Source organism: Bombina bombina, chromosome 4, assembly GCF_027579735.1.
Source record: "Bombina bombina isolate aBomBom1 chromosome 4, aBomBom1.pri, whole genome shotgun sequence".
In the NCBI taxonomy this organism is placed as follows: Eukaryota; Metazoa; Chordata; class Amphibia; order Anura; family Bombinatoridae; genus Bombina; species Bombina bombina.
Window position 1 is genome coordinate 14,685,047 of NC_069502.1, and position 18,352 is coordinate 14,703,398.

Genomic DNA, 18,352 nt, shown 5'->3' on the forward strand with positions numbered 1-18,352 from the left:
AACACATAGGGGCATATTTATCAAGCTCCGAATGGAGCTTGATGCCCTGTGTTTATGGCGAGCCTGCAGGCTCGCCAGAAACAGCAGTTATGAAGCAGCGGTCACAAAGACCGCTGCTCCATAACCTGTCCGCCTGCTCTGAGCAGGCGGACAGACATCGCCGGAAATCAACCCGATCGAGTACGATCGGGTTGATTGACACCCCCCTGCTGGCGGCCTATTGGCTGCGAGTCTGCAGGGGGCGGCGTTGCACCAGCAGCTCTTATGAGCTGCTGGTGCAATGCTGAATACGGCAAGCGTATTGCTCGCCGTATTCAGCGAGGTCTATCGGACCTGATCCGCACTGTCAGATCAGGTCCGACAGACCTTGATGACTTGGGGCCATAGTATTCATTAACATCTTCATACGGAAGGTAGCTGTAATATAACACTGCTCCTCCTGTAGGTAATGCAGCCCGTATGTTTAAAACAAGTCTTCAAACTTAATAAATATTTCTAAAAACATTAAGACACATACATATACATTGCTAAAGATGTATTTCTATGTATATATACACTCACCAGCCACTTTATTAGGTACACCTTTTCAATTGCTTGGTAACACAAATTGCAAATCAGCCAATCACATGGCAGTAACTTGCTGCCATGTGATTTGAAGTTCAAACTGAAGTTCAAACCAAGCATCAGAATGGGGAAGAAAAGGGCTTTAAGTGACTTTGGCATGGTTGTTGGTGCCTGACGGGCTGTATTTTAAAAACTGCTGATCTACTAAGATGTTCACGCACAACCATATTTAGGGTTTACAGAGAATGGTCCGAAAAAGAGAAAATATCCAGTAAATGGCAGTTGTGTAGAAGACAATGCCTTGTTAATGTCAGAGGTCAGAGGAGAATGGGCAGACTGGTTCGAGAAGATAGAAAGGCAACAGAAACTCAAATAACCACTCGTTACAACCGAGGTATGCAGAATACTATCTCTGAATGCACAACACGTTGAACCTTGAAGCAGATAGGCTAGAGCAGCAGAAGACCACACCGGGTGCCAATCCTGTCAGCTAAAAACAGGAAACTGAGGCTACAATTCACACAGGCTCACCAAAATTGGACAATAGAAGATTGCAAAAATGTTACCTGGTCTGATGAGTCTCGATTTCAGCTGCGGCATTCAGATGGTAGGGTCAGAATTTGGAGTAAACAACATGAAAGCATTGATCCATCCTGCCTTATATCAACGGTTCAAGCTGGTGGTGGTGGTCTAATAGTGTGGGGGATATTTTCTTGGCATACTTTGGGGCCCTTAGTACCAATTGAGCATTGTTTAAACACCAAGGTCTACCTGAGTATCAGTTAGACCTCTGTCAGCTAGGTAGCCATTGTAGACCAGACTGTAACAGCTTTCCCTCTTTCCTATTGTTACTAGGGTTGCCAGGTGTTCAGTATTGAACCGAACAGTCAAGAGTTTTAGTCGGCTGTCCAGGAAAATCTTCACAAGGATACTGGACACTTAAAGGGACAGTAAAATCATAATTAGACATTCATGATTCAGACAGAGGAAGTGATTTTAAATAACTTTCCATTTTACTTCTATTATTTAATTTGCTTCCTTCTCATGTTATCCTTTGTTAAAGGGTTTATCTAGGCAAGCTCAGGAGCAGCAAATCACTTGGGTGCTAGCTGCTGATTGGTGGCTGTATATATATATATATATATATATATATATATATATATATATATATATATAGATTGTCATGGGCTTACCATTGTTTTCAGTTATCAACCAATAGTGATCATTCAACAAATGATACCAAGAGAATGAAGCAAATTTGATAAACTGGGAAGTTGTTTAAAATTGTATTTTCTACCTAAATCATGAAAGAAAATTTTGGGTTTCATGTCCCTTTAAATTTCCATTTTTTTTAAAAAAAATTTTAAAGCCCATGGGTGTTAGTTAAATGTAAAAGCCTTCCCAAGCCTCAATCGTTCTTAATATGGAGCAGAAAGAAATGAGTGACAGTGAAGCAGGTTGATTTGGGTCCTGCAATGGGATTTAGAGTAACCATTGAATGGACTAATTTTGAACAGCTAACCAGCTGCCTCAGCGTGTATTGATTTGAGACATTTGGGGTTGCGTCTTTTGAGGTTTTCTATTTTGTAGAAAATGTTTGTTTTCTGCAGCATTTAGTTTGCTTGGTGTCATGTTGCTATACATTTCTTTATTTTAATGCAGCTACTGTTATGCCATTTCAATACTTTATTTTTTATTTTAATGTTCTGGTTCCCATTTTGTTTTTGCTATAGTGATGCAATTCTCCTTAATATGCAGTCGTGTTTTCTTTATATTCTTGACACAGTACATCTGAGAGTATCCCGTATATATTGCTGTGAATGTATAACAGTGTTGTAGTGACTGTTGCATTACTAATGGATATTATAGACTGATGCAATTACCTCCCCCAAATATATAATAATCCATGGCAACTGATATTAATAATATATTTTGTTCAGGAACTTTCACCTTGACAGAAAATCAGTTTATTTATTAATACAGTTATTTTTATTATTATTCTTTATTTATAAAGTGCCAACAGATTCTTCAGCGCTGTCCAGGGGATGGGCTGGAGTATATTTGTTGATAAGTGAGGACAGGCAGGGGGGGCTGCATTGGTAAGGGCTTTGTAGGTCAAAGTAAGAATTTTAAATGTAATTCTGCTGTGAATGAGGAGCCAGTGAAGGGACTCACAGAGGGGTGCAGCAGATACAGAGCGTCGGGAGAGGTGGATTTGTCTAGCAGAGGCATTTAGGATGGATTAAAGGGGGGAGAGGCGGGAGAGAGGAAGGCCAGTTAGTAGGTTATTACAGTAGTCAACCCGGGAAATTACTAGAGAATGGATTAGCTGTTTAGTTTCTTGCACTCACCAAGGTTACTAACGATCTTCTTTCTGCTAAAAACAATGGCCACTATTCTATACTTATCTTACTTGACCTGTCTGCTGCATTTGACACTGTTGACCATCCCCTCCTCCTACGGACTCTCAGCTCCCTTGGACTCTGTGGCATTTCCCTCTCCTGGATCCACTCTTATCTCTCTAATAGGTCCTTTTCTGTCTCATTTGCTGGCGACTCCTCCTCTCTATTGCCTCTGTCTGTTGAAGTACCTCAAGACTCTGTTCTAGGCCCTCTACTCTTCTCTATTTATACTTCCTCACTGGGTAAACTTATCAGTAGCTATGGCTTCAACTATCACCTCTATGCTGATGATACTCAGATCTACCTATCCACCCCTGCACTCTCTCCTTCTGTCCTTTCCCACATCAGGGACTGCTTATCTGGCCTCTCACCACCTAAAAATCAACATGTCCAAGACTGAGCTTCTTCTAATCCCCCCATCTAATTCTACTCCAGTTTCTAACTTTACTATCACTGTTGGCGACACCACTATCTCCCCATCACCCCAAGTCTGCTTCCTAGGAGTTACACTTGACTCCAATCTGTCCTTCATACCCCACATCCAATCGCTCTCTTCATCATGTCACAGCCACCTACACAATATCTCCAAAATTCTTCCTTTTCTGAGTGCTGAAACTACTAAATAGCTAATCAATTCCCTAGTAATTTCCCGGCTTAACTACTGTAACAACCTACTAACTGGCCTTCCTCTCTCCCGCCCCCCCCCTTCAAATTATCCTAAATGCCTCTGCTAGGCTAATCCACCTCTCCCAACGCTCTGTATCCGCTGCACCAATCTGTGAGTCCTGTCACTGGCTCCCGATTCACAGCAGAATTAAATTCAAAATTCTGACTCTGACCTACAAAGCCCTTACCAATGCAGACCCCCCCATACCTGTCCTCACTCATCAAGAAATATACTCCAGCCCGACCCCTAAGATCCAACAACGATCTACTCCTTGCCTCTTCTATCATCACATCCTCTCATGCTAGACTACAGGACTTCTCTAGTGCGGCACCAACCCTCTGGAACGCACTTCCTCGAGCTGTCAGACTTTCCTCCAACCTCTCCTCCTTTAAACGCTCCCTAAAGACCTTCTTGTTCAGGCCTGTCACCAAATCAGCAACTAATGAATTCCACTTGCTTAATAGTTGCCCTCATCTAACTCCACACTAACATCATTCCCACCTTTGCTGTCCCCATCTCCTGTTTCTCACCCTCCTACCCATTTAGATTGTAAGTTCACATGGGAACAGGGCTCCCAATTCCCCCTGTATTTGTTTGTTAAATTTTGTCTAGTGTTTCATATTGTACTGTCCTTTTACCTTTGTTACCCATGGACAGCGCTGTGGAATATGTTGGCGCTTTATAAATAAAGAATAATAATAATAATAAGTGGATCGTCGGGGGTTAGTGTTAGGTTTTTTTAAGTATTTTTTGGGTGGTTTTTTTTAGATTAGGGTTTGGGCAATGTAAAAGAACTAAATGCCCTTTTAAGTGCAATGCCCATACAAATGCCCTTTTCAGGGCAATGGTTAGCTTAGGTTATTTTAGATACATTTTTTATTTAGGAGGGTTGGTTGGGTCGTGGGTTTTACTGTTGGGGGGTGTTTGTATTTTTTTTACATGTAAAAGAGCTGATATCTTTGGGGCAATGCCCCACAAAAGGCCCTTTTAAGGGCCATTGGTAGTTTATTGTAGGCTAGGGGTTTTTTTTATATTTGGGGGGGGGAGTAGTGTTAGGATTTGTTAATGTGTAGTTTAGTTTTATTTAATTGGTAGTTAGTTTAATTTTAGTTTAATAATTATAATAGTTTAATTGCTGGTTTAATTTTTTTTTAAAATTTTACAGACAAGTTTTAATTTAATTTAAGATAGGGAAATTGTAATTTTAATATAAAGTTAGGGGGTTGTTAGGTTTAGGGGTAATAGTTCATTTTAGTATATTCCGTTGTGGGGGCTTTCAGTTTAGGGGTTAATAGTTTATTTTAGTTTATTTCATTGTGGGGGGCTTGCGGTTTAGGGGTTAATAGGTTTATTATAGCGGCAGTGTGGGCGGACGGCAGCTTAGGGGTTAATAATATTTAGATAGTGTTTGCGATGCAGGAGGGCAGCGGTTTAGGGGTTAATAGGTTTATTATAGTGGCGATGATGTCGGGGAGTGGGGGAATAGGGGTTAATACATTTTATTAGTGGCGGTGATGTTGGGAGCAGCAGATTAGGGTTAATAAATGTATTATAGTGTTTGCAATGCCGGGAGGGCCTCGGTTTAGGGGTTAATAGGTAGTTTATGGGTGTTAGTGTACTTTTTATCACTTTAGTTAGGAGTTTTATGCTACAGCTTTGTAGCGTAAAACTCATAACTGCTGACTATAGATGGCGTTACAGATCTTGTCATTTTAGGCTGTAACACTCGCTTTTTAGCCAGAACGCAAAACTTGTAATACCGGCGCTATGGGAATCTCCCATGATAAAACGTCATTTTTTCGAGTGCGGTACTGATGTTGCGTTACAGGCTAAAAGGTGTGTGGTACAGCTATACCGACAAGACTTGTAATGGCTGCAGTGCTGTTTTAACGTTGAAAATGCCATATTTTCAGCATTACGAGCCGCAACACAAAACTCGTAATCTAGGTGATTGTGATTAACCCCTAATCCGCCATTCACATTGCAATCTACCTAAATTAGGGGGTGTTAGGTTAGGGGGCTTAGTGATAAGAGTGATATTTTGTGTTGTGGGGGTTAGCTGTTTAGGGGTTAATAGTGTAATTAGGTAGTTGGCGTTGTTGGGGGTTTAGGGGTTAATATTTTAATTATCTTATTTGCGTTGTCGGTGAATGGGGGATTAGGGGTTAATCAATTTATTAGGTAGATTGGTTTAATGGTTAATAACTGTATGAGGTAGATTGCGATGTGGGGGGTTGGCAGATTAGGGGTTAATTAATACTTTTGTTAGTAGTTGCGATATGGGTGGATGAGGTTTTAGAGGTTAATACACTTTATTATTAGTTGCGATGTGGGGGGATGGCGGATATAGGGGTTTTGACGTGTCAGGTTTATTTTTGGAAGACGGGTTAGACTTTTACGGGCGATTTTAACTTTATTTGTTTTATTACTTAGGGGTCGGCAGATTATATACTGCCGTAAATCACTGGCGACTCCAGAAAAGTCTATTTCCGCACATTTCTGAACATCGGCAGTTTATCCGACTTATGGCAGTTTATCATCTGACGGCGCCGTATATGTGATTCACCCGATGTGTGAAGTGAACTTACGGGCGACGCAGGTTTAGCAGTTACGCTGAAACCTACGCCGCATTTGTAATCTCGCCCCTAGAGTTTATAATGATATTAGGTAAAAAAAGATAACGCATGATCTATTTTTTGTAACATACACATAAATACATTTTAATATTTTAATAGAACTTACTATTAGACATGTTGACAGTCAAATATTTTTTGTTTAGGATAAATCATTCAACATGAAAAAAAAGTGTTTTGTCCAAAACTAGTTCAAGTGGCTCATTCAATTAATATGGATTTTGACAATATTATTTGTTTGTTGACGTTAATGCGTTAACCCTTTATTTCCTATGGTAATGTCTTTTGGGGAAACTGAACAGCAGTTTAAACAAACCTGCACAAGAAAGAGCAATGTTTTAAATGTATTTATTTTTGAATAGTGCAAATTTGAACTTCTGAAACCTTTCCCACCTGAATCATGTAAAGCAGAGTAGCCTTTCTCACCCTTATATTAATACTTTTAATGGCATGATTGAAGGAGCTGATTTTTTTTTACTTCACTATCATTGGTTCCTTTCTTTGTTTATTTGTTAAGGGGACCACTTGTTTTTTGTTTTGAAATAAATGCAAAGAATATAGAGAAATGTGTGTTTTTTTTATTCCTCCAGCAGGTCTGCTTAAAATCTATAGAAATACAATGTCATACTATTAAAGGGGATTGAAAGGTCAAACAATAAATGTGCATGGGTACATTTTCATGTACAAAAATGCGTCTAGTAAAAGTTATTGCTGTTTTTTTTCTGAGGCATACTCGCATATCCTGTGAGCGCCTGTACACCAGTATTCAATGCCTGTTTAGAGAGACTGCAGTGGCTTGTATGACACAAATTATGTCTTCAGTACTGGTGCACGGACCCTCACAGAATATGTGCATATGCCTCAAGTAATACATTTTACTAGAAGCATTTTTTGCTAATGAAAGTATATTGCAAAAATGCTTCTATTTCACACTGAAATGCACCCATGCAATTTAATTTTTTACCTTTCTATCCCTTTAACCCCTTAACGACCAGCGGCGTACCCATTACGACGCTGATCGTTATGCCCTTAAGAAACAGTGTTGTACCTTGTACGCCGCTGCTGTCCTGTGCCTCTCTCTGCCGCGATCTTGCTAAAAGTAGGTCGGTTGTGCTATTTCTGCATGCCCCATGAGTGTGACAGTGCAGAAATAGACAGACAGAGTTACTGATGCCACCATTGGACAGTGGTGGTGCCAATCTTTGGTGGGTGGGGTAAGGAGGAATGTGGATGGGCAGCCCATTGCTGGAGGGAACAGGAAGTGGGCGGTAGCAGGTGGGCCAGCTATGCTGCTATGGAAAAAAAGTTCTGACGCAGTGAGTGGGAAGGAGGGAGGAGGGAGAGGGGTCTTCTATATTGGAAAAGTGGATACGAGGGTGGGAAAGTGATCTGGGAGGGGTTAGAGTAAAGAGGGGGGTCAGCTACACTACAGAAAAAAAAGTTTAAAAAAAAAAAAAAGAAATAAAAATTATAGCAAACTGGGTACTTGCAGACCGCTGGATGGCGTCTAATAGCTAGAGGAGGGAGGTTTAGAGGGCTGTTTGGGGGGATCAGTGAGGTTGGGGGGTAAGGGGGGACCCTACACTCCAGAAAATAGAAAAAATATATATTTTATTAAAAAAAAGCCTAATATTTTCATATTAGCAGATTTTGTGCCCGTACTTAAAATGGAGGTTACCATTTGGGGGTGGGGGAGGGAAGAGAGATGTTTGAGAGGGGTCTGGTAGGGATCAGGGGGTGGGAAGTTTCAGGTGGGAGGGTAATCTCTACATTAAAACTAAAATTAACCTTACAAGTTACCTGATTAACCCCTTCACTGCTGGGAATAATAAATGTGTAGTGCACAGCTTCAATTAATAGCCTTCTAATACCAAAAAGCAATGGCAAAGCTATTTCTGAACAAACAGGATCCCAGAGAAGCTTTTGCAACCATTTGTGCCATGATTGCACAATATATTTGTAAATAATTTCAGTAAGAAAGCTAAAGTTTGTGGAAAAAATTAACAATTTTTTTTATTATTTGATCGCATTTGGCAGTGAAATGGTCACATGAAAGATATCAAAATGGGCCTAGATCAATACTTTAGGTTGTCTACTAAAAATATATATATATATATAGTTTTGATAGGTAAATATAAAAAAGGCTCTATTTCTGTTTAAATGTAGTGATGGCAAAAATGCTAAAAATGCTCTGGTCTTTTGGGTAAGTTTTTGTCTTAAAGGGACAGTTCACCCAAAAACTTTCTCCCCTTTAAATTATTCCCAATGATCCTTTTTACCTGCTAAAGTGTATTAAATTGGTTGCAAGTAGCTCCTTTACTCATATTTCAGCATTTGAAATAGCTGATTTAGCTTGTGGTTTCCCAACCTATACTCAAAGTTTTGATACTGGCGTATATGCTATTGACAAGCCTAAGTAAACACAGCCAGCAGAAGAGATTACACCCTCAGTGGGGGCATGATAGTTAAGTAATAAAATGATAATTTTCCATTGTTCTCTCTATGTATTGAGCTTTGGTGTTCCAGACAAATATAAGATAAGGAAGCAAGTCTGTGTACATGAAAGTGATAACATAATGAAATCTGATATTACCTGAAGCTCAACCCATTGTAATAGGCTGTGGTTTCAAAGCACAAAACCAGCTACTTCAGATACACAAATAAACCCGAAAATGCAATTTCTCAAATATTTTATACTCTGCATTTGGTATAACAAGTCATTTAAAATACATTTATGGAAAAACAATTTTACAGTGTACTGTCCCTTTAAATGCCTGGTCCTTAAGGGGTTAAATCAGGCTTATTATTGATCATTCACATAAACTAACAAGGTAAACACCTTGCAGCCGATTATAATAAATTTGCCAATCTAGACAGGATATTCCACACTGGCACTTGCTGGGGAACCCCTTATGGAACTGTATACAAAAGGGGGGATGTTCCTGCGAGTGGCAAGATGTAACCCATAAAAATAATGAGAGTTCTCAGCTAGGAAAAAGTTTGCAATGGAGGATGAAGTAAACAGGGAAAACCCAGCATATGTTTAAACTTTAAAATTGTTTAACATTGTTAACATTACACCTAATATAAATCACATTACGCTTTTTGAGTATTTTGTTGCAACTTCGTCACCTTTTAATTTGCAAGGGCAAAAAATTGAGATCTGTAGGGCGAAAATGTTTACAGAATTACACAGGTATTTGAGAGACAATTTCATATACACCCGTGTTTAGCCCATTTTAGGAAAAAACAAATTACGCTTTGTATTTTGTACCTATAAGTTACATTTATTTGTATTTTTTGCACATCCAGTGTACTTGAATTTCAATTTATAATGCGCATATTTAATGTGATTTATTCCTGTATAACTTGCATACACATTTTGGGCTAGATTACAAGTGGAGCACAAACAATTTTGCAAGGGTTTTCCTGGTCATTTGCGATAATTTTTATTTATGCTGATATTACAAGATATTACCCACTACTTGCCTTCTTTGGAGGGGCCTATCCAGGCCTGAGTCTACAGACAAGACTAGGCACAGTTATATTGTTAGTATAAAGTGGATTGTTTTGCAGTTGTCTTCTTTGAAAGGGACACTGAACCCCATTTTTTTCTTTAATGATTTAGATAGAGCATCCAATTTTAAGCAGCTTTTTAATTTACTCCTATTATCAATTTTTCTTAATTCTCTTGCTATCTTTATTTGAAAAGCAATAATGTAAGTTTAGAAGCCGACCCATTTTTGGTTCACAACCTTGTGCTTGCTGATTGGTGGATAAATGCACACACCAATAAACAAGTGCTATCCAGTGTTCTGAAACAAAAAATGGCTGGCTCCTTAGCTTAGATGCCTTCTTTTTCAAATAAAGATAACAAGAGAGCGAAGAGAAATTGATAATAGGAGTAAATTAGAAAGTTGCTTAAAATTGCACGCTCTATCTGAATCATGAAAGACAAAAATTTGGGTTTAGTATCCCTTTAAAACCAATTATGGAAATATATGTAATAAAGTTTAGCCTTGGGAAGTAAGCAAATTACACAAAATGGTAGCAAGAAATTGCAACGTTGTTTCATTATGCATGACTGAACATTTTATATTAAAATCTCAAGGTGTTTAAACTATAGTTAGGTAAGGATAATTACAATGTCTGCAGGATACTCCAGACTAGTAATTTTAATATAGTTGTGCTGACCAAAAGTAGCTTAATGTGTAAACAAATGTCTTATGTAAAAACCTCTATATAGGAAGTATATAAAAACTTAATTTATTCTACAAAGTGTGTACAATCAAATAAAATTTGAAACAATAATACAAGTATAAAATGCTAAATTACAAAATACTGTGCACAGTATAAAAACTGTCTAGTGATCACATCAATATCACAAAGTTAAAAACATCAATCATAAACCCATATCTATCTGGGCATTAAATAAAATTAGTGTAACATCAATTAAAAACAGAAATAAAAATCCATTTGTTGAAAAGCACAAAAGAGCAGTCTTTAGTTGATTAATTGTGCAACAGTCTTTGCTGATATTTACCAGACGTGTCTTTTGAAAGAAATATGCAGTAGTTAGATGAAGCTGTAAAGCAGGCTTGTCTTTGGCAAACAATTTGCAGTGGTTAGTAGAAGCTGTAAAAGCTGCAACACATGGGCGAAAAGAAGGAAAGGGATATCCTTATAGGCATATATATTTTAAAATGGCAAGGTGCACATTTATACTTACACCGATTGCCGTTTGCTGTTCTCCTGGGGGTTAAACCGGACCTCCAAATCTTCCTTCTTATGCTTGAAGCTTTCTTTCAAATGGTGCCGCTTCACAAGTGAGTTCAATGAACTCTCACAGCATCAATGTGCTACACCTACGGAAGCCCAAGTATCTCAAAAATAGAGCAACGCATTTCGGCTGTAACACAGCCTTTGTCAAGCTGAATGTAGATGTTGTGTAAAGACTGTGCTTATATACCTCAGATTTAAAGCGGCATACACATTTGAAGACAGACTTTATAGTAAATAGATGCATAATAATAGAACCAGATCTAATCTTTCTATGTATTCAAACCTGATATGTGAATCCATCACAATCAATAAATAGTATTCACTCCTAATATGTATAATATATAATATATAGAGCCAATACATCAAGAACCTCCCCTGGCACAGATTAAACCTAATCCCAGATCTAGACTCTGCAGTTGAATTCTTTCAGTCTGAACTCCTACAAGTTTGGAATTTACATGCACCGCTGCGTAAGGTGAGAGTAAAAGGAGCACACTTGAATTGGATCACAGCTGACCTCATTCAAATGTACCAATTTCGGGATTCATTGTGGTCAAAGTTCAAGCATACTGGCTCTATGAATGATCACTGTGTATATATAAATTGGCGAAATATATGTACTAAACAAACAAAATTGGCTAAGGCGCAATATTTCTGTGAAAATCTGAACAATTATATATGTAACCCTAGAAAGTTTTGGAAACTCATAAATAACTTACAAAATCCACCAATCCACTCCCAACCCTCCACTGTAAATGTGGATAACCAAAACTTGCAACTCCCCTTAGAAGTAGCAAATGCCTTTAACAATTATTTTGTAGGATGCTCCACCACCCTGATTGACAAACTAATAAATGGCACACATCCTGAAGCTACAAATGTGGATCAGGCCCCACTAAAACAGCAAAGACCCAATATAGAAAGTTCAATTTTAGACCTGTACCCTTCAATGTCATTAAGAAACACCTCGATAATCTAAAAATGAAAAACCAGTCAGGACCTGATCAAATCCCAGCAATGCTGTTGAAGCTCAGTGCGCCGGCAATTGCTAAGCCTGTTGCAACCCTAATTAACGAATCCTTGGTGTCTGGATACATACCCAAACTCTGGAAAACTGCAAGAGTAGTGCCTATTCATAAAAGTGGGGAGTTAACCTTGGTTTCTAACTATCGTCCTATATCACTGCTCCCTGTATTGTCAAAAATCCTAGAAAAATGCGTCCATACGCAATTATGCGAGTATTATCAACTTTCTAACTATCTGACCCCTGATCAATCAGGTTTCAGACCAAATCACTCCACTACAACTGCCCTCCTAAAAGTTTGCAACGACATCCAAACTGCCATGGAACAAGGAGACCTAACTGGAGCTATTTTCCTTGATTTTGCAAAGGCTTTTGACACAGTGGACCATGACCTACTACTTCTCAAACTAAAAAACTCTGGTATTGCTGATCACCCGTTAACCTGGTTTAAATCATATGTATTGGATCGATCACAATATGTCTCTGTCTCTAACAGTGACTCCATCCCTCTCCCAGTCACGTGTGGTGTTCCCCAAGGTTCCATTCTCGGCCCCCTACTATTCACATTATTTATAAATGATTTGCCTAATGTCTGCAAATCCTCAACTGTACACATGTACGCAGACGACACGGTAATCTATGCAAACAAATCTGATCTGCTGCAGCTTGAAACAGTGCTCCAAGACCAGTTCACAGAGGTAGAAAAGTGGATCTCAAAAAACAAACTCTTCCTAAACACTGACAAAACGGTCACAATGATCTTTGGAACGGGACCTAAAATACATTAATTACAAAATTCCCATCTTCGCATCAAAACAAAATCCAATTGCACGCTGACCGCAGTCCACTCTTTTAAATACTTAGGTATGTTGTTAGCCCCCAATCTATCTTTTGGACTCCACATAGAAAAAGTTACCTCTAAACTTTATCCAAAACTAGGTGCCCTGTACAGAAACAAATCTTACCTCAGCCCTACAGTAAAGGAAAAGATTGTACAGCAAATGCTGATGCCTATCTTGGATTATGGGGACATAGTATATGCACCTGCTCCGCAAACTCACCTTAATAAACTAAATACGTTATATAACTCGCTCTGCCGCTTTGTGCTACAATGTAACTACAGGACCCACCATTGTGACATGCTAAAAGAACTAAACTGGTTGTCGCTGGAATCCAGACACACCCTCCATCTTTCCTGCCTTGTCTTTAAGAGCCTTTCTGGGAAGCTCCCACCCTACCTGAGCAGAATGCTCTCCCCTGCTATTCCCACCTCCTATAACCTCCGATCCAATAACAGCACATTATTTAGCTTGCCTCAATACAAAAAGCAGCTCGATCCTCCTTTTCCTACAGAGCGCCACAATTATGGAATGACCTCCCTCACACTTTAAAAACTTCCCCAAGCCTAAAATCCTTTAAGAGATCCCTCTATACATATCTCAAAACAGAATGCTCCTGTCATGGTTGATTAAATATTTCATACCTGCTCTATGTTAAATGTTTGCATATAATGTGTATTTTTATTATTGTTTTTGTATTTTATTGTACCCTATTGTATCAATGCAATGTTTTGTGATATTTTATAAATAAATAAATACATAAGCCTTTGTACATAAATGTTTTTTTATATATACATTTTTTGTATTTAAAAGCCAAAATAATTTGTACTTGAAGGGGAATCTCCATAATTCTATTGAGGAATAATTCATGAAATTTCAGAGTTTGTGGATGCAAGGATTCAATGAATTTAATTTGATTTATTTTTATTTATATTTATTTATATTTACTCTCATCTAAGTATAATTATATTTATATACACTCAATTAATTCCTACAATTATAAGGATCAATTGATAGGCTTTTTTTTTTTTTAGTCTTATTTTTCGTCTTATTTCTACAGATCTTGGAGAGGATATTTAAGCATAACCTTATAGATATGAATTTTAATTTTAATTTTGATTACAATCTTGAAATCTCAGAATTTCAAAATTTTTAAATTCCAAAACTTTAAAATTCCAAAATTCAGAATCCAAAATTTTGAATTCTGTAAAATAGATCTTCAAAAAAAAATCTTTAGACCATTTTGAGTATAACCTAAGTTTGTTAAAGGCAATTACCCATATTTTAATATGATTATGTTTTAGAACCATGAAGATAATAAGTGGGGGATTATTTCTTCTATTGAATCAGTACCTATGGGATTCAACTTTAACCCTATTCTAACTATGTACAATGATATTTCGGACATAGTATGGTAGTATCATTTCATTTTAAATGACAGTTTAAATCTAATTCCAGATTAAGGCCTCGGGGGGTCAGGGTACCTAGTTGGAAAATCCATTTTCCTTCTCTTTCAATATTTCAATATGTGGGTCACCTCCCCTCTAGTGATTTGAGATCTTAGCTATTCCCATAAAATTGAAATTTTTAAGATTTGCATTATTGCATATTGCAAAATGCTTAGGGACTGGAAGATCTTTGTTTCTTTCTTTATCATGATGCTCAATGGAAAGGATATCCCTGTCCTTCTTTTACCCCATGTGTTGCAGCTTTTACAGCTTCTACTAACCACTGCAAATTGTTTGCCAAAGACAAGCCTGCTTTACAGCTTCATATAACTACTGCATATTTCTTTCAAAAGACAAGTCTGGTAAATATCAGCAAAGACTGTTGCACAATTAATCAACTAAAGACTGCTCTTTTGTGCTTTTGTGCTTTTCAACAATTGGATTTTTATTTCTGTTTTTAATTGATACTACACTAATTTCATTTAATGCCCAGATAGATATGGGTTTATGCTTGATGTTTTTAACTTTGTGATATTGATGTGATCACTAGTAGGGATGGGCTAATGTGTAAATTTTCGAATTTCGGATGTTAGAACGAATGTTATTACCGAAATTCGAATTATAAATCCAAATGTTGATAAGAACGAATGTTCTTAAAAATTCTATAATCGAATACTATTTACAGTTTTCGAATGTCACTTTCGAATTCGAATGTTTATAATTATATCAAATGTCCACATTCGAAATTTTGAATTTAACATTCTATTTAACAAATACTATTCAGAAGTTCAATAGTTCATGTGGTAGGGAGGGAATCTAGTAAATTGATACATAATAGATACAAATATATCATTTCAAATGTTTCTATATAGAATATTGCATAATTCGAATATTACATTTAAAGAAAGCATTAGAAATACTATTACAAACATATAAATTCGAATTTTTCAAATTCGAATATTGCATAATTCGAATATTACATTTAAAGAAAGCATTAGAAATACTATTACAAATCTAAATTCTAATTTTTCGAAAAGAATATTTTCGAATGTAATCATAAAATTTGAAAACCGAACATTCAAAAATCGAATGTTAGAATGTTATGTATACATTCGAAATTTGATTCGAAAAAACAAATGTGTTAAAATTTGTGCCGTTTTTCGAATGTTGCAAAACATTCACCCATCCCTAATCACTAGACAGTGTTTATACTGTGCACAGTATTTTGTAATTTAGCATTTTATACTTTATTGTTTCAAATTTTATTCGATTGTACACACTTTGTAAAATAAATTAAGTTTTTATATACTTCCATCCTATATAGAGGTTTTTAAATGAGCCATTTGTTTACACATTAAGCTACTTTTGGTCAGCGCAACTGCATTAAAATTACTACTCTGGAGTATCCTGCAGACATTGTAATTATCCTTACCTAGCTATTCTTAAGGTTGTGGGGAAACCTTTATATTTACAGCTGCTTTGTGTAATTGTCTCAGCCCTTAAGCATTAATCCAATTACCATAGTTTAAACTATAGTTACCTGGTCACAGGATGGTCACTGCAGTTTATCAACTCTCAACAATTTTTTTTTTTATAATTACAGACTTGGCTTTGGGTTTCTGGTCCATTGTGCTTATATTGTGCTGAGAGATTATACCGACTGTTAAGGAGCAGGAAACCAGTTACAATTACCTCAGTGATACATCACCCATGTGACGTAATTGAACTTCGAATGATTAAAGAAAACTTTAAAGCAAAGCCTGGTCAGGTGAGTGAGACATTTACAAAATTTTACAGACAGAACCAGTATAATTATGTTTAGAGGCATTAGAGGGGGTGCTCAATTTATTTCCATTTACAGAAGATTTCAGTGTAGCAAAAGAAAGGCAGCACACACAATATCCAAAAAAAACGGAAATTTATTCCAGCGTTCACAAAAAAAATACACAAACACACGTACATGAGGAAAAATGGGGCGTGTAGGACATGCCTTTTGCTGCTTAGATTTGGGACACACTCAGTCCTTTTTCTTGGCCTGCACCTCACGTCTTCACTTGTGGATCTCTTGGAGTTGCTTTAATATGTTGTTTGTGACCAGTCGCATACTTTGATCTACAGTAGTTTTCCTGGAGCTACACCACCCCCTCACTTGTATTTAAAGATTTCAGTGTACTTTATCTTTCTTTATACCACATAATAGGCTAGATTACGAGCTTGCGCTTTAACATCTCTAGACGGAGGCTTTTTTCCCCGGGTTACGCTCGTATTACATGTTGAAAGTAAAAAATGTGAGCACAAGCAGAAACCTGACGCATGCAAAATGTTGAACTTTGAATATTGAGAAAGCGCTATTGTATTCTACCATAGACTTCAATGGAGCGCAAAAAAAAACTAACACCCATAGTCACTCGCTAACCCGACTGCTTTTATTCAAGTGTGCTAAATCTGGCATGAAATATATCTATTTCACATTACAATGTTCTTAACAAAGAAGAATATGTTCTACTTATTGTTAAAGGAATATTTATATTCTATTAGGTTGTTTTTTTTTTGGTAAAATATATATCTATATAAAATTATAAATAGGAATAGATATATACAGATATATATAGGAATATATATTTAAAAATAATTAGAAACTATATGAAGAACATTGGAATGTGAAATATTTACAGTACATACACAGTTAAACACTTTATTAAATATGAATACTGCATACATATGATTTTTTTCATATTTTCAGCTATTGTTTTCAAATATATATGTGTGTACATATGTATGTATGTGTTAATATGTATATACTGTATGTCTGTAAATACATATACAAACACATAAATACATATGTACACACACACATATTTATTTATATATGTATGTATGTATGTATGTATGTATATATATATATATATATATATATATATATATATATATATATATATATGTGTGTGTGTGTGTGTGTGTATGTATCTCTATGTTAAAACCCTTTGCCCATTTTTTTGTAACACATGAGACATCATATCTTTGAGCTCTTATAACCAAAAAAAAAATATATATATCAGACAGTGTTATCATGAGTGTAATTGTACTTACTGTAAAATGTATTACTTTCCTATGATATGGAGAGTCCACAACATCATTCAATTACTAGTGGGAATATCACTACTGGCCAGCAGGAGGAGGCAAAGAGCACCACAGCAAAGCTGTTAAGTGTCACTCCCCTACCCATAATCCACAGTCATTCTATTTGCCTCTGTCAATGGAGGAGGTGAAGTTTGGTGTCTGAAGAAATGAATTCCTTTTTCGGGTACTTTTCCCTGCAAGCAAGGGTTTGGGTTTAGCTGAGTCCACGTCAATGTTTTCAGTAGAGTAGTGGTGGCTTTTAAGCAGTTAGGAAGTTGTGAGGTAGTCCTTGCTTTGTTTCCTAACACATTGCTGCCCATGGTACAGAAAGCCAGAATTGGTTACTCTGACCTTTCTTTTTCTACAGGTCTCTGTAAGGAGTATGTGTCCTTTCACGCCTTGTGAGCTGTCTTCCGGCCGGACAGCTAGACTGCAGATAAGTGTTTTTGTCTTCTAGGTCTTGGAGACTTGCATTTCAGAAGAATATTTCATATGCAATAGATGGGGACATTTTTAAAATTCTTTTATACAGGATTCTCTTTGGCAGTGGACAGGCACATTATGTATGTTGAGACTAGGGGTTAATCTTCCTTTTATTGGGACGTGTTTCCTCTTTGGGCTAATTTTGTTGAAATACTTTATTAGTAAGTGTGTGGGGCTTATGTTTTATACAGGGATTTATGTATAAACTTAACATTTGGCTTTGCTTGCTTAGCTAGAACAGGCTAACTGACAGACTGCTTGAGCGTTTGTGTAAATGTAGCTCCGGTGTTGTTGGCAGAGGGATATGAGTGCCTTTTACTTGCTGCGTAGTTTCCTCTCTCTGCCAGTCATGTGACTTCTCTCTGCTGTTGGATAATAACGGAGCAGAGC

The 18,352-nt window shown here is 37.0% G+C and overlaps 1 long non-coding RNA gene across 1 annotated transcript in view; it reads left to right on the top strand.

The window, feature by feature from the left end:
* Nucleotides 1-16,072, top strand: part of LOC128655215 (uncharacterized) — an 84,151-nt gene extending 68,079 nt beyond the window's left edge. Inside the window, exon 3 of the long non-coding RNA XR_008401726.1 lies at nt 15,963-16,072. This is a non-coding gene — a long non-coding RNA (uncharacterized LOC128655215). The remainder of the gene's footprint in view (nt 1-15,962) is intronic.
* The last annotated feature ends 2,280 nt before the right edge of the window (nt 16,073-18,352 follow it).